Source organism: Rhinoderma darwinii, chromosome 4 (genome assembly GCF_050947455.1).
Source record: "Rhinoderma darwinii isolate aRhiDar2 chromosome 4, aRhiDar2.hap1, whole genome shotgun sequence".
In the NCBI taxonomy this organism is placed as follows: Eukaryota; Metazoa; Chordata; class Amphibia; order Anura; family Rhinodermatidae; genus Rhinoderma; species Rhinoderma darwinii.
The window spans coordinates 27,361,553-27,384,670 of NC_134690.1; the positions used below are offsets into that span (position 1 = coordinate 27,361,553).

The 23,118-nt window shown below is 38.8% G+C and overlaps 1 protein-coding gene across 4 annotated transcripts in view; it reads right to left on the reverse strand.

Annotated features, from left to right (window-relative positions):
* Positions 1–23,118, reverse strand: part of SUPT3H (SPT3 homolog, SAGA and STAGA complex component) — a 449,050-nt gene that overhangs the window by 324,356 nt on the left and 101,576 nt on the right. Inside the window, exon 1 of one of the 4 annotated variants that reach the window (XM_075860944.1) lies at positions 17,716–17,785. The exons of the other annotated variants lie outside the window; for them this stretch is intronic. The gene's annotated coding sequence lies outside the window, so the exon portion shown is untranslated. Of the gene's footprint in view, positions 1–17,715; positions 17,786–23,118 lie in introns of those variants that run through there. 4 annotated transcript variants of the gene reach the window in all.

The window sequence follows — 23,118 nt, forward strand, 5'->3', positions numbered from 1 at the left end:
CGGGACGAGTTATAGTTTTTATAGGTACCATTTTTGGATACATGCGACTTTTTGATCACTTTTTATTTCAATTTTTAGAAGACAAAGTGACCAAAAAATAGCAATTATGTCAGTATTTTTTAGTTATTTTTTTTACGGCGTTCACTGTGCGGAATAAATAACATAATATTTTTAGAGTTAAGGTCGTTACGGTCGCAGCGATACCAAATATGTATGGCTTTATTATTTTTTTTAATAATAAAAGACTTGATAAGGGAAAAAGGGCGATTGTGTTTTATTACTTGAAACTTTTATTTTTACTTTTTTTACACTTTTTTTTACACTATTCTTTAGTCCCACTAGGGGACTTGAAGGTCCAACTGTTTTTTTGATGTTCTAATACATTGCACTACCTATGTAGTGCAATGTATTAGAACTGTCAGTTGTTCACTGACAGCAAGCCGATCAGGCTCCGCCTCCGGGCGGGGCTTAATCGGCTAACGTAATGGCAGATAGGAAGCCATTGTTAGGCATCCTGTTGCCATAGTAGCAGTCGCCAGCCTTGCCATCGCATGGCAAGGCTGCCGATTGCATACAAACCACTTTGATGCAGCGATTGCATTGAATCGCTGCATTGAAGGGGTTAATGCCAGGAATCGGAGCTAGCTCCGGTTCCTGGCGTTAGATCGGGGTGTCCGCTGTAACATACAGCGGACACCCACTGCTGATGACGCCGGCTCAGCTTCTGAGCCGGAAGCTGAGCCGGCGCCATCTTGCCGATGGTACCGGAAGCCTTCTGGGCCCCGCCGACGACGGGGCATAGGAGGATTCCGTTACTGGCGGACCGGGAGGTAAGTATTACCCCTCCGATCGCATTTGCAGCCACCGGCAACCCAGCGATCACGTTGCTGGGGCGCCGGTGGCTATAAACTCCTCACATGCTGCGATCTCTATTGAACGCAGCATGTGAGGGGTTAATCGGTCGGATTGGAGGCTAGCTCCGGTCCTGGCCGATACCTCAGGGTGCCAGCTGTAACATACAGCTGTCACCCGGCGGTGATGTCGCTGGCTCAGCTCCTGAGCCAGCTTCATCTCCATCACGTACAGTTACGTGGAGATGCGGGAAAAGGCCATCTCCCATCACGTAACTGTACGTGAAATGGCGGGAAGGGGTTAAACAATGAAGCGGAAGCGGTGCTGACCCTTCACTCAGCTGATCGGTGGCGGTGCACGAATCTGATATCAATGGCCTGTCCTAAAGATAAGCCATCAATATCCCGGAAAACGTATTTAACATTTATTAATCCTCCCCCAAAAAATAATAATAATAATTAAAATGGTCTCACAAAAATGTAAGCACTACAGCTACTCATGATCTTAAGGGGGTTTTCCAGAATCATAAATTATCACCAGGTGATACATTTCTGATTCCTGGGACCCCCAGTGATAGCGGGAACGGGGTCCAAAACCCCCAGATCCTCTTCAGTGCATCTCCTACAGTGAGGAGGAGCTTGAATGGAGTGGTGGTCGAGCATGCGCCTGCTGCTCCACTCAATGCCTATGAGAAAGACGGAAACAGCCGAGCACCGTACTCAGCCTTTTCCGCCTTTCCCAAGTATGGAGCGGCTGTACGCCGCTTGACTACCGTTTCTTTCAATGTCATCCTCACTGCGGTCGAGGAGTAAGTAGGTACAAGGATTCTGGACCTCTGTTCTCACGATTGGTGGGGTTCCCAGTGATCAGAAAATCATCACCTATCCTATGGATAGGTGATAATTTATGATTTTTGGAAAACACCTTTAATGATAAAAGTTATAATTAAGATAATAAAAATAATTAATAATACATTTAAACATTAATACTGCTATTACTATTCATTAAAATGCTAAGAATTTTTTTTTGTAATTTAGAAAAAACAATCTGTTTTCCACATTCAATGGCTTTATTTCTGAAGTTTATTTTATGGAGAATCCTCGTCACAAAAAGTGACAGGAGAATAATAACATAAGAGTAATAAACCACGAGTAACACATAGGAAAGTATAAAGAGCGGCGTGTTTAGGCAGGACACAGTTTTCCATCGGAAACACATCTACTTTCTATATGTATAATAAAATAGAAGCTCGATACCTAATTGTGTGAGATTAAAGGTCTTCCGACTTTCTACATTTAATTGACATCATTAAATGGGTATTTTTTTTCGTTATTTTTTATTTTTTTCTAACCAGGAAAGCTTGAACAATAAAGCTATATATACATATAAATGAGAAAACATAGCTTAAAGCTACAGTATCAAAATGTTCCATGACCACCCAAGTACAGTAAAGATGTATAAAAAAATAAATTAAAAAAAGTTGTACTTCCAACAATTTAATGTAGCCTGACCACACACAGATTGTGGCAATACATGTATATATATATATATATATATATATATATATATATATATACACACACATATATATATATATATATATACATACATATACATACATATACATATATATATACATACATACATATACTTACATATATATACATACATACATACATATATACATATATACATATATATACACACATATTAAGGGAAATTGTACAACAATGTAAGGGAACATAAATGTTGAATGTGTGCCATTTCCTGACGGATAGCTTTCCCGTAAACTATAAAATTATAGGGAAAATAAATCCGGCAGCTAAAAAGTGACAGACGCGCAAACAAACAAAAATAAAAATATATATATTCCTAGTTGTTATTTTTGGATTTCGTTTTTTTTGGGGGAAATTGTAAAAAAATCTAACATTTTTTGTCCCGTTTTCTTATTGCTAAGGAGTTAATAAATTAGAAGTAATAATTTTAAGTAGCTACAGAAATGCAGAGTCGCCAGCACTGGTCTGGAAATAAAACCAGTACTAGGAGAAGACTAATTAAAATAATGTGTTAAAATGTTACGTACAATATAAAAATTCTGCTGTGGCCGAAATATTACATTTGAATGAAATGAGAGGCTAGACGTTCTTTTTATATTTATTATATTATTCTGTAAGGAAAAACGGCGAAATTTATGGGAGAAGGAAAAGTTTGTGGAGTCACAATATTAATTACCTAACGGATACGTGTTTTCACAAAGTACACAAATTAAAGCGGATATAGGAAGCTTAGCATTTATGGTTTGTTCGGTGTAGACCAAGTCTACAAATAGTGGCTTCTGTATAATGGAGAATGTTTTATGGTAATGATTTTCGTGTTTTAGCTTATTACACGCCACTTTTTTTTTTTTTACCCACCTTAATTTTTTTTTACTTTCATGACACAAAACAAACAGTTGTTGTTAGCTAAAAAAGACATATACAGAGAGCCTATTTATACTGACATTAAATGGAAAAATGTCACCTACAGAATATGAAAGAAAAAAAAAAAAGACACAAACATAATAAAAAATGTAAATGATAAAATAAAAATTACAAATGTGTCAAAACGATTATGTATAAACCGATATTTTTATTTATTTGTGAAGAAAATAAAAATATCATCAATAAAATAGTTATTTGATATGGAGATATAGAAGTTGAATTTTCTATAAATGTATTAATTCATGTAAAAGTCCTACATTGTACATAAGTGTGAAAAAAAGAAAACTTTGCTCGGATCGCACACACAGTCAGCGCAGAAAATCATTTCTAATACACTCATGTCTGGCACAAGAATGGCATTTAGTGAAAATCTTCCGGGTGTCTCATGTTGTTTTCATTAAGGGAAACTGCACAGCCGAGACAGAAGTATTAACATGTGAATAATTAGATGAAGTGGTAAGAAACACGTCAGTAGGTAAAAGGACTAATACAGACATTCCTGGGAAAGAAAAAATTATAGTTCCTCGGTAGAGGTGAAAAAAAACAGTACACAAAAAATATATGATAGATAGATAGATAGATAGATAGATAGATAGATAGATAGATAGATAGATAGATAGATAGATAGATAGATAGATAGATAGATAGATAGATAGATAGATAGATAGATAGATATGTGATAGATAGATAGATATGTGATAGATAGATAGATATGAGATAGATAGATAGATAGATAGATAGATAGATAGATAGATAGATAGATAGATAGATAGATAGATAGATAGATAGATAGATAGATAGATAGATAGATAGATAGATAGATAGATAGATAGATAGATAGATAGATAGATATGGGATAGATAGATATGGGATAGATAGATATGGGATAGATAGATAGATAGATAGATAGATAGATAGATAGATAGATAGATAGATAGATAGATAGATAGATAGATAGATAGATAGATAGATAGATAGATAGATAGATAGATAGATAGATAGATAGATAGATATGGGATAGATAGATATGGGATAGATAGATATGGGATAGATAGATAGATAGATAGATAGATAGATAGATAGATAGATAGATAGATAGATAGATAGATAGATAGATAGATAGATAGATAGATAGATAGATAGATAGATAGATAGATAGATAGATAGATATGAGATAGATAGATATGAGATGGATAGATAGATAGATAGATAGATAGATAGATAGATAGATAGATAGATAGATAGATAGATAGATAGATAGATAGATAGATAGATAGATAGATAGATAGATAGATAGATAGATAGATAGATAGATAGATGATATCTCCGTTCATAGGTTCCATCAGACCTTTCTGTCAGGGGAACCCAGGAACGGAAACCAAACAAAGAAATGGACACCATAGCCTCCGTTAGCAGAACACATCTAGCGGTTACACAACTACAACCTCCAACATGTCCCGACAGCCGCGGCCACAGAGACTGAACATATGAGACAGAAAGAGTGTATGAAGAGATAGAAAACAACCTCGTGTCAGCATTGTAATTATCAGAGATAATCACCACTATATATATATAAATCCATCACCGATATATTCATGTAATATGATGATTAGTGATTTAGTCATTGGGATCTACAGGTTATTAGAGCCCATCATTCCACACTTAAAGCGGTATTCCAGTTTCAGAAAATAAAGTTTATTCAATGTATACTGAAGTATAATACCATTTTCCAATGTCATTACTCTAGCAATTCTTTATGGTTTTGAAGACCACTGCTTGCTGTCATTTAACTGTAACCATTATTGTTTACTTCCAGTGGATAAATATCTGCCTTGGTCATGAGATGGACACAGGCGCATGGTTTGTGGACGTGTATCGGATCAGGGTCTTGTAGAGAGCCGTACACCTATACAATTATCACATGATCGGGACCGATTTTTATCCACTGGAAGTAAAATGAAAACATTAAGGAAATTGTAATGTAATCACTTTTTATTATACAAAAGAATAATGGTAATTTGCAGAAACCGGAATACCCCTTCATTAGAACACAATGAGGGAGTCTCTTAAAATCTTTAAAATTGTATGGAGGTATCCCAAACTCTTCCTTGATGAAAAATGTCAGAGGAAAGAAGGATTGGGCATATTGGAATTCAACAAGCCCGATCCTTTATCCATGTAGTTGACAGGCCACTAACAGAGGGGGTCTGTCAACAGCTTTTTTCCCCGCTCCCTATAATAACCAGCAGGGTCTGGACCCAGTGTGCAACTCAACCGGCTTGACTTTTGGCCACCTCTAAGGGTGTTGTCTAATTAGCCTTCCCTGTATTCTTCCTTTAACTGCCGTACAGGGATCTGGAATTCGCAGCAGCTGGACCAATAAACCAGGAAACGGCGGTAAAGTACTCCGTAGGGTCAGTCACTGGCACGTGATATCCTAACGGATGCGGGCTGGTTGGGGGCAGCAGGATGCGGGCTGGTAGCGGGCAGCCGGTAGCGGACTGGTAGCGGGTAGCCGGATGCGGACTGGTAGCGGGCAGCCGGATGCGGACAGGTAGCGGGCAGCCGGATGCGGACTGGTAGCGGACAGCTGGATGCATGTGCTGGCCATTTAGCCAACAGCAAGGGAGCATGCCAGTGTCCTATGAGACTTCGTGCAGAACAGGGAAGAGGAGAACAGCCGTGAGCAGATGCGCATAGGAGTCCGCTGGGGGAGGCAGCATTCCGGCAGGCATGGAACGCTGACATGCTCACAGAAACAGGACGCCGATGACGGGTGAGCAACTCGGCAGTGGGGCCTGGCAGTGGGGCCTGCCAGCAGGAACGGAACCCGCCTTACACTTCCCCTTGAAATAAACATGCATGCTTGAGCCAACCGTGCAGGTATATAAGGGAGTCGGGAGGAATAGCTGTCGGCTGAGGAAGAATTCGGCTAACAGCTATGTAAAGTATTTGGGCAGCCTTACTCAGAGATAACCCTATGGTTATGGGTGTATCTAGTGCTCCCCTAAAACTTGCATAATGCTTTGAGCATTTAACCCCTTAACGACCACCAATATGCCTTTTTACGGTGGCCATTAAGGGTACTTATGCCAGAGCCCTGACTTTTCAAAGCGCTCTGACATAAGCCCGGCACGGGTGTCCTGTGCCGGCTAAAGCGGTTGTCGGGCGGTCTAACTGCTCTAACGGGAAGGATCGATATCAACATCGATCTCACATTATAAAAGCTATCAGAAGATCGCATGGTGAAGGCCCCTAGTGGGAGTAAAGATAAAGTTATCAAAAAGTTTAATAAAGTTAATAATAAATAAATAAAAATCCCAAATAAAAAAAATGAAAAAGCCACTTTTTCCCTTATAAAATACTTTAATATGAAAATAAACAAAACATTACACATATTTGGGATTGCGCATCCGTAACGACCCCACCTATAAAGCTATTATGTTATTTAATCCGCAAGGTGAACGCCATAAAAAAATAAAATAAAAAGCTTGCCGTTTTCTGTTCATCCTGCCTTCAAAAAAATTTGATAGAAAGTGATACAAAATTTGCATGTACTCCAAAATGGTACCAATAAAAACTAGTTTTCCCGCAAAAAACAAGCCCTCTTACAGCTGCATCGGCGTAAAAATAAAAAAATGATGGCTCTTAAAACATGGCGACACAAAAACAAATAATTTCTAAAAAAAAAGTGTTTTTACTGCGTAAAAGCAGTAAAACATACAAAATCTATATAAATTTGGTATCCCTGCAATCGTAACAACCCGCTAAATGAAGTTATTATGTTCTTTATACCACTTAGTAAACGGCGTAAATCTAAGATGCAAAATAGAGTGGCGAAATTTATGGGTTTTTTTCCATTACCCCCCAAAAAAGTTAATCAATAAATTATATTTACCCCAAAATGGTGCTATTAAAAAAATACAACTTCTCCCGCAAAACACAAGACCTTATACAGTCGACACAAAAATAAAAAAGTTATAGCGCTTGGAATGAGACGATGGAAAAATTAAAAAAAATAGGCTGGTCATTAAGGGGGTTAGAATTTACGATTATGGATAGCAAAAAGACAAAAAAAAATAAAAAAAACACTGACAGACTTCGCGTTGGACTGTCAGCAATGGGCCGGTCATGCAACACTAACCAAAAAGTCCTGCATCTTTTGTGGTGCTGGAGGATTATCAAACCCCAGAAAGTCGACCTGTGATAAGGCAGCGTCTGGGGTTATGAGTGTGAAAGCTTTTTAGCCCTTTGGGCAGGAGTTTGCCGTGTGGTTACAGATGAAGAGTTCTCGTACATTTATTGTGGTGAAGTAAGAAACCAAAAGCAGGATTACCTCGTCTAGCAGGATGAAGCTGGGGGATCTCGGCAAAGACTTTACATGGTCGTCATTAACAAGACGCGGGGCTGTCAACTGTCTCTCCGCTCACATCGGAATTATCAGGAGATAGAAGGTCTACAACGCCTGACGCATATAATCGTAAACCAAGCTCTAATACTGTCAAAGTCTCAATCAAGGTTATATATTATATACTATGGTATCTGTCATATGCTTTGTTATATACTCTGTTATATGTGATATACAATGTTACAAGTGATAAACCTGGTATATACTGTGTTATATGTGATATGCTTTGTTATATACTATGTTATATGTGATATGCTTTGTTATATACTGTGTTATATGTGATATGCTTTGTTATATACTGTGTTATATGTGATATGCTTTGTTATATACTGTGTTATATGTGATATGCTTTGTTATATACTGTGTTATATGTGATATGCTTTGTTATATACTGTGTTATATGTGATATGCTTTGTTATATACTATGTTATATGTGATATGCTTTGTTATATACTGTGTTATATGTGATATGCTTTGTTATATACTATGTTATATGTGATATGCTTTGTTATATACTGTGTTATATGTGATATGCTTTGTTATATACTGTGTTATATGTGATATGCTTTGTTATATACTGTGTTATATGTGATATGCTTTGTTATATACTGTGTTATATGTGATATGCTTTGTTATATACTGTGTTATATGTGATATGCTTTGTTATATACTATGTTATATGTGATATGCTTTGTTATATACTATGTTATATGTGATATGCTTTGTTATATACTGTGTTATATGTGATATGCTTTGTTATATACAGTGTTATATGTGATATGCTTTGTTATATACTGTGTTATATGTGATACGCTTTGTTATATACTGTGTTATATGTGATATGCTTTGTTATATACTGTGTTATATGTGATATGCTTTGTTATATACTGTGTTATATGTGATATGCTTTGTTATATACTATGTTATATGTGATATGCTTTGTTATATACTGTGTTATATGTGATACGCTTTGTTATATACTGTGTTATATGTGATACGCTTTGTTATATACTATGTTATATATGATACGCTTTGTTATATACTATGTTATATATGATATGCTTTGTTATATACTGTGTTATATGTGATACGCCTTGTTATATACTGTGTTATATGTGATATGCTTTGTTATATACTGTGTTATATGTGATATGCTTTGTTATATACTGTGTTATATGTGATATGCTTTGTTATATACTATGTTATATGTGATATGCTTTGTTATATACTGTGTTATATGTGATATGCTTTGTTATATACTATGTTATATGTGATATGCTTTGTTATATACTGTGTTATATGTGATATGCTTTGTTATATACAGTGTTATATGGGATATGCTTTGTTATATACTGAGTTATATGTGATATGCTTTGTTATATACTATGTTATATATGATATGCTTTGTTATATACTATGTTATATGTGATATGCTTTGTTATATACTATGTTATATGTGATATGCTTTGGTATATACTGTGTTATATGTGATATGCTTTGTTATATACTGTGTTATATGTGATATGCTTTGTTATATACTGTGTTATATGTGATATGCTTTGTTATATACTGTGTTATATGTGATATGCTTTGTTATATACTGTGTTATATGTGATATGCTTTGTTATATACTGTGTTATATGTGATATGCTTTGTTATATACTGTGTTATATGTGATATGCTTTGTTATATACTGTGTTATATGTGATATGCTTTGTTATATACTATGTTATATATGATATGCTTTGTTATATACTGTGTTATATGTGATATGCTTTGTTATATACTATGTTATATGTGATATGCTTTGGTATATGTGATATGCTTTGGTATATACTGTGTTATATGTGATATGCTTTGTTATATACTGTGTTATATGTGATATGCTTTGTTATATACTGTGTTATATGTGATATGCTTTGTTATATACTGTGTTATATGTGATATGCTTTGTTATATACTGTGTTATATGTGATATGCTTTGTTATATACTGTGTTATATGTGATATGCTTTGTTATATACTATGTTATATATGATATGCTTTGTTATATACAGTGTTATATGTGATATGCTTTGTTATATACTGTGTTATATGTGATATGCTTTGTTATATACAGTGTTATATGTGATATGCTTTGTTATATACTGTGTTATATGTGATATGCTTTGTTATATACTATGTTATATGCTTTGTTATATACTGTGTTATATGTGATATGCTTTGTTATATACTATGTTATATGTGATATGCTTTGTTATATACTGTGTTATATGTGATATGCTTTGTTATATACAGTGTTATATGGGATATGCTTTGTTATATACTGTGTTATATGTGATATGCTTTGTTATATACTATGTTATATATGATATGCTTTGTTATATACTATGTTATATGTGATATGCTTTGTTATATACTGTGTTATATGTGATATGCTTTGTTATATACTATGTTATATGTGATATGCTTTGTTATATACTGTGTTATATGTGATATGCTTTGTTATATACTATGTTATATGTGATATGCTTTGTTATATACTGTGTTATATGTGATATGCTTTGTTATATACTGTGTTATATGTGATATGCTTTGTTATATACAGTGTTATATGTGATATGCTTTGTTATATACTGTGTTATATATGATACGCTTTGTTATATACTGTGTTATATGTGATATGCTTTGTTATATACTGTGTTATATGTGATATGCTTTGTTATATACTGTGTTATATGTGATATGCTTTGTTATATACAGTGTTATATACTTTGTTATATACTATGTTATATGTGATATGCTTTGTTATATACTATGTTATATGTGATATGCTTTGTTATATACAGTGTTATATGTGATATGCTTTGTTATATACAGTGTTATATGTGATATGCTTTGTTATATACAGTGTTATATGTGATATGCTTTGTTATATACTATGTTATATGTGATATGCTTTGTTATATACTGTGTTATATGTGATATGCTTTGTTATATACTATGTTATATATTTCACACTATGTTACTATAACTTAATTTGTTGCGTGCTTTGCTATTGATTTGCTGAAACTGTGGTGTAACTAAAGAGCTTTCAGAAAGACAAATAAAGTTAGAGAAAATAATTGTGGATCCTTCGGTTAAGCAATATTAGGGGACATGGACATCGCTTGATACCAAGTTTAACCATTCCCTGTGCCACAATAGTTAAGGTTTACAGATTATTCCTGAATACCGTCACACTATTACAGTACACCAAGAGGCGGAGCCACCAGTGGGGGCAGTGGCCCCGGGCCCACTGAGATGATGGGGCCCAGGGCCAGTCCCCCAGTGGTGGCATTTCCCAGCCTCAACCGTATCTGCATCCTCAGGAAGCAGATACAGTTGAATCCAATGCTGGTGGCTACTAGTTCCAGCTTTCACTATGTAATGCCGGCTGTGAGTGGCTCGGCGGAGACTTCATCGCGCTTTACTGCTGAGCAACACAGAGCACAGACCGGAGGAGCAGAGGGATCTTCTCTACTCGTTGGGGGGGGAACAGGGAGTATTTATTTTATTATTTTTTTATTAGGCACTATGGGGGCATTATACTGGATATGGGGGACCCTTATGAGGCAATATACTGTGTGGGGGCAGCTATGGGATAATTATACTGTATTGGGGCAGCTATGGCGGCATTATACTGTGTGGGGGCAGCTATAGTGGCATTATACTGTATTGGGGCAGCTATGGGGCATTATACTGAATTGGGGCAGCTATGGGGCATTATACTGTGTGGGGGCAGCTATGGGGGCATTATACTGTGTGGGGGCAGCTATGGGGGCATTATACTGTATTGGGGCAGCTATGGGGCATTATACTGTATTGGGGCAGCTATGGGGCATTATACTGTATTTGGGCAGCTATGGGGCATTATACTGTATTGGGGCAGCTATGGGGCATTATACTGTATTGGGGCAGCTATGGGGCATTATACTGTATTTGGGCAGCTATGGGGCATTATACTGTATTGGGGCAGCTATGGGGCATTATACTGTATTGGGCAGCTATGGGGCATTATACTGTATTGGGGCAGCTATGGGGGCATTATACTGTATTGGGGCAGCTATGGGGCATTATACTGTGTGGGGGTATTATACTGTATTGGGGCAATAATGCTTTGGAACACTACGTAGTAAGCTGTCCATCGGCACCGATGAAATGTGGTTTCACACTGTGAAACGGAGGTCACGTGAGATGCTCAGCAGGACCGCCCACTTTATCCCTTAAATGCAAGTTGCACCGAGAAACCGGAGGCCAAAAGGGTAGGAAGAAAAATCCATAGTAAATTTCTGAGGGCATGGTACAATATTTTTGATATTTAAGAGGGTAGAATAACGATATTTAAGAAGAATCTGTAAAAACGGCCGTGATAACCCCTTGAAGGAGTTAATCCTGTTTACATATTCATTTGGTTATATTATTTGTGCTAATATGGTATTGTACTCATGAAAATGCAGGAAAAACATTCCCATAGGGTTCTCATTATCATGTTGGGATTTAATCCTGCATCTACCTATAAAATATGTGACTTCTTCACTGGGTTGTGGATAAGCCCTTAAAATATGGACAACCCCTTCTAAGAATGAAAACACATTGGCCATAAGTTGATCTTTGGGGGCCCTGCCTCTCTGACCCCTGGTGATCAGCTGGTCGCTGCAGGGAAGATGTTATATTACACATCGCTTATTCAAATGAATGGTCGACTATATTCTGGCCCATAAACGAGGCTCCTGGGCCCATCCATAAATCTATGACACCAAAGGTCTCAATAGGGCCTATGGAAAAGGGTTGGGCTGATGGGACAACCCTTATAAAATATATTGTGAACTCATTGAATCCAATGTGTGCATTACCAATGCGCTAAGAATGATGGTAAATTTAGAACATTTTATGGCATCCGAATTATGTTAAAGATTAATTACGTATCCTACTAGTACCAAGAACTGGAGATCAGGATTGTGACCTCCTGGAATTATTGACAAATTCAATGAGTTATGTAGAGACAATTTCCATAAACCGCTTAGTGAGGACTGGAGAAATCTCAGGTGCCGGGATGCCAATGACTCTGGCGCAAATCATTCAAAAGCAACTTTTATGGATTATTATTTTCATTTCTATATCTGTCATATTTGTCTACAGAACCACAAAAAAACCTTTTTTACTACTTTTACAAGGAAAAAAACTGTTTGCTAAAAATAAAATGAGTATTGTCACCATATTCTGAGAGCCATAATGGTTTTTTCCCGTCGATTGAGTGGCATGGGGGTTTATTTTTTGTGGGGCAAGCTGTAGTCTCTATTAATACTTCTTTGGGGTACATGAGACATTTTGATCACTTTTTAATCCATTTTTTTATGGGAGTTGAGGTGACCAAAAAACAGCAACTCTGGCGTTCTGTTTTTTATCGGCGTTCACAGTGTGGTTTAAATAAGGATATAGTAATAGTTCTGACTTTTATGGACACAGCAATACCAGTTATGTAAAATGTTCCTGTTTTTTTTTTTTTTTTACATTGTGCTTGGGGGGGAAAAAAGTTTTCCACTTTAAATATTTGTAATTTTTTATATGTATTAAAAAAAAAACTACCAGTCCGTCTATGGGACTTGAACCAGTGATCGTTTGAACGCTTACATGATATACCGCAATACTAATGACTTGCAATATATCGTTATACTGAGTTTCCTATGAAGCGCTGCCAGAAGCAGGGCTTCATAAGAGTATAAAGATGGCATACCTAATGGCCTTCATTAGGTCCCCAAGCTGTTTTGTCAACCATAGACAACCTGCGATTGCATCGCGGGGGGGGGGGGCAGTTGCAGTGTTACAGGGCGCCACCCTCCTGTTTCTAACCACTTATATGCCCCGCGGTCGCTATTGACCAGGGCATCTAAGGGGATAAACAAGCGGGATCATGCTCGAGCGACTCCCGCTCATTAGGCCTGATATACACGAACATGTCTGTTTTGCATCCACAAGAAACAAGTTTTTCCTGCGTTGCAGTTCCGTGTGCCGTCAGTGTTTGTTCCGCGTGACATCAGTTTTTAATGTCGGTGTTGGTGCACATTTTTCTTATTTATTTTTTTTCTCTGCATTTCTTTAGCAACTGGTGCGTGTATCATGGACAGCACACGGAAGACGTCCATGTTCTGTCCGTGATTTTCACGCACCCATTGACTTTAATGGGTGCGTGAACAGGAAAAATGGACTAGAATAGGACATGCAGTGAGTTTCACGCAGCGGAAACATGCTGCGTGAAAATTCACGCATTTCTAAACAGCCCCATTGAATTGAATAGGTCTGTGTGCTGTCCGTTGTTTTAACGGACAGCACGCGGACGCATACAACGTTAGTCTGAATAAGGCAATTAAAACAACGGCCATCACACGGAAGCATGTATTTCAATGGGGCCGTTCACATGTCCAATGTTTCAACGGACCACTTGAAGGGTTCGTTGAAGAAATAGAACATGTCCAATTTTCTTCAGTTTTCATGGATCCCTCGATGGACTCAAATCTACAGGGATCCGTGAAAACAGGACCCGCACGGGTACAACTCGGACATAAAAACGGACGTTTCTCATGTCCAAGTTTGCCCACATTTGTGTAAATAAGCCCTTACACGGAAGTTACGGCTGTAAAATATAGCCAACACGCTCGTTCTATGAAACGGGCTCAGCTGTATCTCAGCTCATACTCCCCCACCCGGCATGTACTATATATATATATATATATATATATATATATATATATATATATATATATATATATATATAGATATAGATATAGCGGATGTCGGGAAGGGGTTAAAGAGGTTTGTCAGAAATAAGAAAAATTAAACAAGCATTTCCATAAACAGCCCCACATCTGTCCATGGGCTGGTATTGTAGCTTATACTTATTCCAGTAAATGGCGCTGAATTGCAGTACCAAACAAAGCTTGAGGATTGACGTGGTGCCATTTCTGGGGGGGGGGGGGGGGAGTCTGACCCCTTTAAAAACCACTTCCAAAACCATATAGAACTAAAGCAGGATGAAAATGAGATCGGATTCTACAGTGATCTAAGTTCAGTTAAACTGCCTCTCTCTTGAACGGGACCATCTTGAATTGGAGTGGGCATTGCGGCTGTAATAAGGGCGTCAAATACTGGCCATATTACTCCAGAATCAACCACATAGTGGTTAAAAACAGGTCACCACCCTACAAGTGTCAGACACCCTATAAAAATGGCTATTAAAACACTTTTCACTGCACATAATACATGTCTACCACAGGTAGGAATCCTACCTGGACAGCTTAAGTGAACCACAAAAGGTTCCTACCATCCCCAAGAATATGTAGGCTTAGTCCCAGTTCTGGGTGTATGTGCAGCGTAGGGACCCACCTTATAGAGTTTGCCTTGTCGTGGCAGGTGGGCTCACACAATTTGATCAAAATCTGCGCTAAGAGCCTCACTATTGTAGATTTAGCAGCAATGCATATTTATTTATAGTGTTTAGGTGGCAATAGAGTTCCCAGTGTGCTGTCGCCATTTTCTTGGGTGCTGTATTGTTTTGCAGTCACAGGCGTTCTTGCACCTGCATACACGTTTTGTTTAATTTTGTTGGTATGTGCTGATCAAACTTTTGAGTCTCTTATGTACAGGAAGTCACTCTGGCACATTGGGAGAGGTCCCGAGCTGGGAATCTTCTCACAGATCATATGGTCAGGGTTGTATTTGTAAGACAAACCCTTTAACTACACTTAAAGAGGCTCTGTCACCAGATTTTGCAACCCCTATCTCCTATTGCAGCAGATCGGCGCTGCAATGGAGATAAGAGTAACGTTTTTTGTTTTTTTTTTAAACGAGCATTTTTGGCCAAGTTATGACCATTTTTATATTTATGCAAATGAGGCTTTCTTATGTACAACTGGGCGTGTTTAAAGTAAAAGTACAACTGGGCGTGTATTATGTGCGTACATTGGGGCGTTTTTACTTCTTTTACTAGCTGGGCGTTGTGTATAGAAGTATCATCCACTTCTCTTCAGAACGCCCAGCTTCTGGCAGTGCAGACACACAGCGTGTTCTCGAGAGATCACGCTGTGACGTCACTCACTTCCTGCCCCAGGTCCTGCATCGTGTCGGACGAGCGAGGACACATCGGCACCAGAGGCTACAGTTGATTCTGCAGCAGCATCAGCGTTTGCAGGTAAGTAGCTACATCGACTTACCTGCAAACGCCGATGCGGCTGCAGAATCAAATGTAGCCTCTGGTGCCGATGTGTCCTCGCTCGTCCGACAAGATGCAGGACCTGGGGCAGGAAGTGAGTGACGTCACAGCGTGATCTCTCGAGAACACACTGTGTGTCTGCACTGCCAGAAGCTGGGCTTTGTGAAGAGAAGTGAATGATGCTGATTCGTCAGCATCATAAACTTCTATTCACAACGCCCAGCTAGTAAAAGAAGTAAACACGCCCAGATGTACGCACATAATACACGCCCAGTTGTACTTTAGAAAGCCTCATTTGCATAAATATAAAAATGGTCATAACTTGGCCAAAAATGCTCGTCTTTAAAAAAACAAAAACGTTACTCTTATCTACATTGCAGCGCCGATCTGCTGCAATAGGAGATAGGGGTTGCAAAATCTGGTGACAGAGCCTCTTTAAAGGTGTATCATCCCACTTATCCCCCAACCCGAAGATAAAAATGCTCTGCTGTATTATATATACTCTGACTTTCCCTCTAGACTTTGCTGCCCTGTTCCCATTTACTTTCCTGCCTCCTGCCCTCCCCCTAATCTCCCTCTTACCATTCTTTCCTTGTCAGTTAGGATTGTCTTATACTGCAAAAATCTAAAAGAATTAGCAAAAAAAAATGTGGACAATTTTCAGCATAAGACATTGAAATCTTCTTCAATAAGAACAATGCCAGACATGTGTGACATGTGGCGGTCAGCCAAGCCCGATATAAAAATGTGAAAATGAGGATTGGCAAATAGATGGCTCTTTAAGTTTCTCTTCCACACATTGTTGTGATATTGAAAACGGCGGCTTACAAAGACTTTCCTCCAAATACCAATAAACACATCCATCACGTGTAATCCAGTCTTTTGAAATTCTAGAGTCCTGTTGATTTAACTGGGAAAGTTGTCACAGATTAAACCCTGTAACACAAGTACCTGGCACCAGCAACTTTTTGCAACCGAACCCTAGAAGCCGGACATGATGAGCAGAACATAATGCAAATAAATTTAAGATGAACGAGTCGCCCACAATAATCACCATTGTATTTCTCCGAGAACGAGACATTGAAATTATAACTCCACTTTTATCTTTTATTTCCCCCCTCCATTTGTACATTGGTTTTTTAAGTGGGGTGCTGTGTGCAGAAATACTTACCAATCCCTGAAGGAAGCGCTGGACCCGAAAACGACATGATGCAGGGATCGGTAAGTATTTCTGCACACAGCACCCCACTGAGAAACCAATGTACTAATGGAGAGGGCAATAAAAGAAAAAAGTGGAGTGCTCCTTTAAGGTACAGGTCTGAGGTAACCGTTGTATTGTACAATTACCCGTTTACATGAAAGGGCCGCACCAACTGTAACCCCAGGATGATTCAACAGTTCTTCAATTGTTGCAAGGGGGTTTTCTGTTGAGTAATAAACAAAGCTGCCTATTAACAGCACCTAAAAGACTGAAGCTGGCTTCATCGGACCAAGCAATTTTCAGGTCAGTTCACACGCGGCATAAATACTGCGGATTTTCCGCAACAGAATTAGTTGCGGAATATCCGCGGCAAATACAGTAGCAGCAAAGTGGATGAGATAAAACAAATCTCATCCACGCACTGCGTAAATAGTAAGCGGAAAAAAAGGTGTTTTTTTTTGCACCGGGTCCGCATCGATGCCACCGCAAAAAACCCAACTCAGAAAAAAAAATTATCTTATACTTACCCAGGAGAATGTGTTTCTTCCGCCAGGCCGGCCTCCTGGGATGATGTTTCATCCCACGTGACCACTCCATCATCCCAGAATGCTGGCCAGGATGACATCGTGCCGGCCTCTTGGGATGACGCTTTACAGTTTGGTGCGGTTTTTCACCTGGAATTTTCTGCGGTGCACAGAAACACAAGGAGATGGCATTATTAGAAGGCCGAGTTCACACGGCACAAAAGTACGCAGCATATCCGCCCCGCGTGGACAACCTTGTAATAATGGCATCTCCTAGTCTTTTTTTCATTCAAAATTGCCTCACATAAATGACATTAGATTGAAAAATCTCCCCCTGTATACCTACTTATGCACCCCACTCTATACATTGTTAATGTACTAAATGACTATTCTAGCTGCAAACGTCTGGTTTTTAATGCAATATCTACATATGTGTATAGAGGCCCATTTCCAGCAACCATCACTCCAGTGTTCTAATAGTACATTGTGTTTGCTAACTGTGTAAGAAGGCTAATGGATGATTAGAAAACACTTGAAAACCCTTGTGCAATTATGTTAGCACCGCTGTAAACAGTTTTGCTGTTTAGAGGAGCTATAGAAATGACCTTCCTTTGAGCTAGCTGAGAATCTGGAGCATTACATTTGTGGGTTCGATTAAACTCTCAAAATGGCTAGAAAAAGAGAGCTTTCATGTGAAACTCGACAGTCTATTCTTGTTCTTAGAAATGAAGGCTATTCCATGCGAGAAATTGCCAAGAAACTGAAGATTTCCTACAACGGTGTGTACTACTCCCTTCAGAGGACAGCACAAACAGGCTCTAACCAGAGTAGAAAGAGAAGTGGGAGGCCCCGCTGCACAACTGAGCAACAAGACAAGTACATTAGAGTCTCTAGTTTGAGAACTAGACGCCTCACAGGTCCTCAACTGGCAGCTTCATTAAATAATACCCGCAAAACGCCAGTGTCAACATCTACAGTGAAGAGGCGACTTCTATCTGTAATGGAGTGGCCAGCGCAGTCACCAGATCTCAACCCCATAGAGCTGTTGTGGGAGCAGCTTGACCGTATGGTACGCAAGAAGTGCCCATCAAGCCAATCCAACTTGTGGGAGGGGCTTCTGGAAGCATGGGGTGAAATTTCTCCCGATTACCTCAGCAAATTTACAGCTAGAATGCCAAAGGTCTGCAATGCTGGAATTGCTGCAACTGGAGCATTCCAAGACGAAAGCAAAGTTTGAAGGAGAAAATTATTTCAAATAAAAATAATTATTTCTAACCTTATCAATGTCTTGACTATATTTTCTAGTCATTTTGCAACTCATTTGATAAAATATAAGTGTGAGTTTTCATGGAAAACACAAAATTGTCTGGGTGACCCCAAACTTTTGAACGGTAGTGTATATATTATATACACACACATACATATATATATATATATATATATATATATATATAAATAAAATGGGTCAGTGAAGTCACATGTATGAAGGAAGAGTGTGCAATTTAACCCCTTCCTGACTTTTACCATAACTGTATGTCATAGCCACGAAGGCAAAGTATGGAGCGGGCTCAGGGGCTAAAATATAGCTGCCACTTCAATGTAATGGCCGGGATCAGACATAACTCCGTTCCCGGCCGTTTAACCACTTAGATGACCGCAACATCTAAGCTATTAGAAAGAGGAAGGGCCCCTTCCGTCAACCCATCGCCCCCCCCCCCACAAGGCGAGCGCGGGAGCTGCCGATGGTTACCACAGCATGGGGGCCTGATGAAGAGCCCCAGGTTTGCTATGTTTCTGCTTCTATTAAGCTTTGCCGGAACACATTAAAAGAAACAAAAACTATCCAGCTCTGGACTTCTTTTACGTATATTGTGCTCCTTTCCCTACAGTCCGGCCTCCTCTCTGCTTTTGATCAGACTCCTCCTTGAATTTTAGATTTCACCCTGCGTTCTATTCCTTTGTGCTATGCCATTAATCCCATGATGCCTCACATGAGCAGCTAAAGCATTATAGTCATGTGACAGGTCTAATCATCAGAAGTAACTGTGATAGAAGTTATGTCTCCTCCTCTGGAGAGGCTGTGTGGAACAGTCCATGTAATGACGTCATACAGGAAGTTCTGGTGCCTGTATAAGTAACATATAGATCCCAATCAACTCAAGTAAAAAAAAAGTCTGTCACCGAGCCTGATTCAGACTATTACCATGCAACGGCCCCAGTGTGATATTTAGGGATAGAAGCAGCAAAACAAAGAACTGGTAAAATACTGACACACACAATGCCCAATGGAACACATGGCGAACTTTAGATTTGGTTGGAGTTTCCCTTTAAGAACTTTCTGGTCTAATGGAAGTGAACAGAATGTTTGAACATTTTTTTAAATGCAGCAACGTATATGAATAGAGAACACATATAACAACTGAAAAAAATCACTACAAACACCAGGACGCCATTTTCTGGTAAGATTTCAATTGTTAATTGGAATTCTTGAAATTAAATTGGAAAAATGCTTTGAAGTTGGGCAAATGTGTATTATTCATGCACTCATACTGCGGATACAGATTATTGCCTAGCAATTAGTATGCAAAACTAGTTATTGACGATTGGTATCTCTGATCTAAGTGAGGAATACTCATGTTATTTTTGTTACAAAAATTTTCAAGATTAATAAAAAAAAAGTTATCGAACCTAAATTCGGAAAAAATACCTTGACACTACAACTTCTTTCTTTCTTTAAATACATACGTACTCCTGAGTAATAAACAAATCCACACATGTACCTCTAGGTAGTCGCATACAAATCATTATCTTCACCCTTCATATTGACTCACAAAGTAACTCTTGTAAATTGAATTTGCTGCCTAGTCAACTCTTTTGTGGTTTCTGATGTGTTTTACTTGCATGAGAGTCGAGTTTCACTGTTCCCTCAGTTCAGAGGCATACGATTTCCTCAATATAAAAGTCAATATGAAATTATAACTGTGAAACGCTACATTCAATAAATCAGAAATCTGCCGGGGCAGCCGACAATTAGGAGGAGCTACTCTCGACATGGCTTACATGGGAACTGCTGCCTAATGAGACCATCCCCACTCCCGTTTCTCCCTCCTGTGAAGGCTGGGTGGTCTTCGCCGACTCGTAGCCCTCACTGAGCTTGTAAATATCTTTTGCTAAGAGGTGGAACTTTTTGGTTTTCCCCTTCCTTGGACAAAGGATCCAAATTCTGGTCTTCTTGTTGCATAACCGCTGCTTGCATCCAAGCAGTTCATATTTCCTGGCCTTTAAACAAACAGGATCATTATAGTACTTCCCAAGTCTTTCCCTGGCAGCGGCATCTGACTACTCATCTGCCTAATCAATTCATGTGCTGTTGGGCTCCTCTGAAAGGGTGCCACAGGCCTTGCTACATGCTCATCCAATTCAAACAAGATGTATTTATTAAAGTGGTTGCTACAAATGCCTCAAGAACCATGGCAGTCCTGTGCAGAGCCCTAAACATAACGGCTTAAAAGACTCTGGTACTGTCATCAAAACATGAAATTGGCATAGGTCTTCTTCGTTAAGACTTAATATGCAGTGAACTAAAGATATTACAGATATTCCCTCGCAGCTGTAGTCATTAAATAACTGCTGTTAAATGGGAGTATACAATATATCTTACATTTGGATGTAAAATGTAAACCAAAAAAAAAGTACAAAATTTGCATAATTTTTTCGAGGAAAAGTTCTAATTAATCCTACAGTATATAGCGAGATTCACTAAAGCGGTTGTCCAAAGCTGGAGACTGCCTTTGAAGACCGTTTATGGCATATCCTTGGTATATGACATACATGCTTGATAGATGCAGGTCCCAGATCTGGAACCTGCACCTTTTAAGAAATGATATGTATCCAGGCTGAGAATGAATGAAGTTGAGATGGTTTCTTTTCCATGGAAGTTAAGGAAACAGGTGAGCAAGCGTGCGTGGCTCTTTTCATTCTGCTCTATAGGAGTTATGAAATAGCAGTGCAAGCGTGCTCGGTTGTTTCCATAAATACCATAGAAGTGAATCCTGTTTTGACACTTTTCATCTTGTCCATGGTTCCCTATTTGTTATTAAGCACTAGGGTTAGAAACAGACAGACAAGCAAGCTGAACCTTCCAAGAGCTAAGAAAAACAGCTACAGCTTCCAGCAGAAAAAGGACTGTACAAAGCCTCAGAAAACTGTGCAAAAGTAAATACATTAATAGATTATTGGTGATGTCCAAATAAGCATATTGATTAAAGGGTCAATCCCATCTAAGACATTTATGGCATATCCACTTGATATGCTTAAATGTCTGATAGATGCAGGTCCCACCTCTTTAACCCGAACCTGTTAAGAGCTGCTGCATCCAGGCCGAGGAGGGGTGGAGGAAGGGTGAATACTATTCCACAGAAGTTAAGGAAACAGGTGAGCAAGCGTGCGTGGCTCTTTTCATTCTGAACTATAGGAGTTATGAAATAGCAGAGCAAGCGTGCTAGGTTGGTTCCGTAACTCCCATAGAAGTGAATCCTGTTATGACACTTTTCAGCTTGTCCATGGTCCCCTATTCCTTATTAAGCACTAGGGTTAGAAACAAGCAGACAAGCAAACTGACCCTTCCAAAGGCTGAGAAAAACAGCTGCAGGTTCCAGCACGAAAAGGACTGCACAAAGCTTTAGAAAACTATGCAAAAGTAAATAAATGTATAGATTAGTGGACAAGCCCAACGAAGCTTATTGATTATAGTGTTATTTCCATCTTAGACCTTTATAGTAAATCCACTCCATATGCTATAAATGTCTGATAGACGCTGGTGTTAGCTCTGGGATCCGCACCCATATCAAGAATGAGGGCGCTCCCCGACTTGACCTGGTTAGGCGGCCACTGCATCCAGATTTAGAATGAATGGAGAAGTGCGACTCCCTCCATTTCTTTCTATAGGACATATGGGAGTTAAGTGACAACCTCTCCATTGATTCACCGCCTCACCAGGCGGTATGGGGGTCAGTAGACCTTTTCTTGACGTAAGTGCGTGTCTCAGAGCTGGAACCCGCAGCTATCAGGCATTTATGGTAAATCCGGTAGAAATGCCATAAATGCCTAAGATTCAAATAACTCCTGTAGACAAGGACTCTCCGTATTAAGCGGAGTCTCCCCAAATAGATGTGTGGTTGCTAGATTGAGGCCACTGTTCGGAGATAATTTTGTTTGTATTTTTTCCTTTGAGACTACGATTATTGTTGTTGTACCAAAAATGCTACTATGAAAATACATTGCTATACTAAAAGGGTTTTCCAGACAAAAATGGAGACCATCAATGTTAGATTGGTGGGGGTCGAACCATAAATAAATAGGCTGCTGCTGTCCATAAAATTGCCTGTCCAGAAGTAGAGCGGTTTA